This window comes from Gossypium hirsutum, chromosome A01 (assembly GCF_007990345.1).
Source record: "Gossypium hirsutum isolate 1008001.06 chromosome A01, Gossypium_hirsutum_v2.1, whole genome shotgun sequence".
Taxonomy (NCBI): domain Eukaryota; kingdom Viridiplantae; phylum Streptophyta; class Magnoliopsida; order Malvales; family Malvaceae; genus Gossypium; species Gossypium hirsutum.
The window spans coordinates 10,795,849-10,799,720 of record NC_053424.1 but is presented as its reverse complement, the minus strand read 5'-3'; the positions used below and the strand labels follow the sequence as shown (position 1 = coordinate 10,799,720).

General features: G+C 37.0%; 1 non-coding gene across 1 annotated transcript; it reads right to left on the bottom strand.

Annotated features, from left to right (window-relative positions):
* Positions 1-2,157: 2,157 nt before the first annotated feature.
* On the bottom strand, positions 2,158-2,264 carry LOC121206737 (small nucleolar RNA R71). Its single transcript, XR_005901919.1, has one exon. It is a non-coding gene; the product is annotated as a small nucleolar RNA R71 (small nucleolar RNA).
* Between the last annotated feature and the right edge of the window lie 1,608 nt (positions 2,265-3,872).

The window sequence follows — 3,872 nt, the reverse complement described above, 5'->3', positions numbered from 1 at the left end:
ACACATCTGTTTGAGTGTTCTGGGTGTAAGATTATTTGATTGTATTCTATCTGACTTAATAACATTGATAAACTGTAATTTATACATATTTATACCCCTTGCTTAACACATTTTATGGATGATTTTTCCTTAGATTTGGTGAATTCGATGCTCCTAATGCCTTAATTTCATGTTTTATACTTAGGTGAGCATAGGAGAGTGTAAGGAACGAGAAACAGGCCAAAAACGGAGAAAATGGGCCAACGTACGAAATCAACATGGCCTGGACTTCCTCACACGGGCAGACCACACGGCCATGTCAATTTGACAGAATCGAAGCACGACTCACACGGGTGGACCACACGCCCGTGCCTATTTAACAGGCTTGACCAAGACCTGAAGTAATCGCACACGGGCGTGTCCCTGTCGAGCCCAAGTTAAGTCCAATTCGAAAAAGGCTAATTTTGAGGGTTCTTAGGAATTCGAAAGCCTATAAATACACCCTAAAGGAGGTGAAAAAGGGGACACACAGAGTAAGAAACAGGGAACTGCTCCAGGAAAGCCGATTGATCCATCTCAGAAGCTGGATTCACCATCAAGACTGAAAATCTCCCCTCAATTTCCCTTTAGGAGTTTTGGGTTTTTTTTTATGTTTTGTATTCATTATTCTTCTGAGATGTTTATCTTTTTAGTTATGAACTAAAACCCCTAAATACTTAAGGGGAATGAAACCTAAGACAGATCTTGTTATTATTATCTGAATTGTATGATAAATATTTGACTTGTTCTTAATTATGTGTTCTTCATTATTGTTTTAATATTCTAGGATATTGATTCAAGTTAAGCTCTTCTTCAGAGGAGGAATAGACCTTGTCTAAGAGTACATTTGTCATAATTAAGCGGAGTTGATTGCGCGCCTAAAGATAGGGTGACAAGATTTTACCGAATTAGAGTGAAACCCAATAAGGGGATCCATAAATCGAGTTAATGCAACCCTAGGGAGTTAATTAGAAAGAGATTTCAATTATTCAACCTAGGGTTAGACGTTGTTAGTCTCAAGAGAGATAATAATATAACTTAGGGATTTTTATGGATCAAGTCAAATGAATAAATCGTCCGGTTCAGAGTCAAATAGCAAGTGAAGTGTAGGTAGATTTTTCCTTAGGTATTGTCTTAATTCAATTGTTTTTCCAAAAGTAATTCCCAAATTCTATTTTTTGTGAATTCTTAGTTTAGTTAATTAGTTAGTTAAAACAAAACCCATTATTCTTAGGCTAGATAATAAAAAGACAGTCATTACTAGTACTTTTATTTCCTTTGGGTTTGACAATCCGGTCTTGCTAAAGCTATACTACTGTTCATAGGTACACTTGCCTTCATCGTGATAATAGTTAATTTCAAGAATGAATTATTATAAATATTTAAACCTGTCACGAATATCACGCGTATCAAGTTTTTGGCACCGTTAACGGGGAACTAAGATATTAGGAACACTCGATTTTTATTACTTTAGCCATTTACTTTTACTGCAATTTAAATTTTATTCTAATTTTTATTACTAATTTTTTTCCCTTTTTCTGGCAGGTTCTTATAGTTTATGACTAGAAGAAACCCGTCAGGACCATTACATTTTAATAGTGAGATCGATCGCACAGTTCGCAGAAACCAAAGAGAAATAAAGTGAAGCTTAAGATACACAGAAGAAGAGCAAGAGGACGATATTCAAGCCACAACTGCAGAGATGGCTAAAAATCAGGAAACCTGATACCTCCTGTGATTGCGGTTAATACAGTAAATCAGAATCCCGCTCCACGTACTATGTATGATTATGCTAAACCTACTTTAACAGGAACTGAATCGAGTATAATTAGACCTTCTGTAGCTGCAAATAATTTTGAACTAAAACCTAACACAATTCAAATGATACAGTAATTTGTTCAGTTTGATGGTTTGTAGGACGAAGATCCCAATGCTCACTTGGCAAACTTTTTAGAACTATGTGATACATTTAAAATTAATGGTGTTTTTTATGATGCCATTCGCCTTCAGTTATTCCCTTTTTCGTTGAGGAACAAGGCTAAACAATGGTTGAACTCGTTACCACAAGGGTCAATTACTATTTGGGAACAAATGAGCGAAAAGTTTTTATTAAAATACTTTTCGCCGGCTACAATGGTTAAATTACGTAATGATATCTTTTCTTTTGTGTAGATAGATTTAGAGATACTCTACAATGCATGGGAGAGACACAAAGATCTCTTGAGACGATGGCCTCACCATTGGTTACCACTCTAGTTACAGGTTCAAACCTTTCATAATGACCTAAATCTTTCGACTCGACAAATGGTTGACGCAGCTGCTGGCGGAACCATCAATAATAAAACACCTGAAGATGCCTATGAATTTATAGAGGAGATGCCACTAAATAACTATCAGTGGCAAGTCATGAGGACAAAGCCAACGAAAACAGTCGGTGTTTATAACGTCGATTCGGTCACCATGCTCTCAAATCAGGTAGAACTTCTAAATAAAAAGAGTGATGGTTTACTTGGTTCTACACAGGTTCAACCAGTAATGCAATGCGAAGCAAGCGGAGGATCGAGCAATTCAGAGTACCAACTATATGGCCACAACATAGAGAACGAGTAGTTAAATTACATGGGTAATAATCCTCGATCTCAAAATAATCCTTATAGTAACACTTACAATGCAGGTTGGAGAAACTACCCAAATTTCTCATGGAGAGGCCAAGGAAATTAGAGACCACCTCCAGGCTTTCAGCAACCACCATACCAACAGGAGAAAAAGCCGAACCTTGAGAAGATGCTAACCAAATTCATCTTGGTGTCAGAAACTCATTTTTAGAATACAAGACAACATTTAAGAATCAACAAGCATTGATCCAAGGGCTCGAAACTCAGATTGGACATCTTGCCAAATTGATTTCTGAACGACCATAAGGTAGCCTACCAAGCAACACTGAATCTAACCCAATGGAGCAACTCAATACAATCGCCATTCAAGATGAGGAAAGGTTAGTGGCAAAACCAAGGCCAGAACCAGTGGTAAGCGAAGGTAAGAATGAGGTAGGCCAAAACGAACAAAAATTGGTAAGTTTAGAATATAAACCTCGTGTGCGATACCCCAATGCGACAAGGAAAGACCGCTCAAATAAATAATTTGGTAAATTACTTAAACTTTTAAAGAAACTACATATTAACTTACCGTTTATTGAAGCACTTTCCCATATGCAAAACGCAGCCAAATTTTTTAAGGAGCTTCTAGAAAATAAATGAAAGTTAGATGAAAGGTCGCATGTGGAGCTGAACGCGACTTGCTCAGCCATTCTTTAGAATAAGCTACCCAACAAACTAAAAGATCCAAGAAGTTTTACGATTCCTTGTTTAATTGGTAGTTTAGATGTTAATAATGCGTTGGCTGATCTAGGGGCTAGTATCAATGTTATGCCCTACAAATTGTTTAAACAACTAGGTCTTGGGAAGCCCAAACAGGCTCGGATGAGCATTTAATTAGCAGATAAAACTATAAGATTTCCTAGGGGTATTATTGAAGATGTGCTAGTTAAAATCGATAAATCTATATTTCCCGTTGACTTCGTTATTCTAGACATAGAGGAGGATAGCAACACTCCTTTGATTTTAGGAAGGCCCTTTTTAGCAACTGCTAAAACGATTATTGATGTTGGCATAGGTGAGCTCACACTTCGTGTAGGAGACGAAACAATCTCCCTTCAAGCTCGCAATTCCAGCAACACATCGAAAATTGAATGTGATTGTCTAAACCATTTTACTAAAACTGACAATATGGTGTAACCTACTTTGCAGGAAATGAGTTTGAAGGAAGTACATGAGCCATTTTCAAGCAATAGTAGA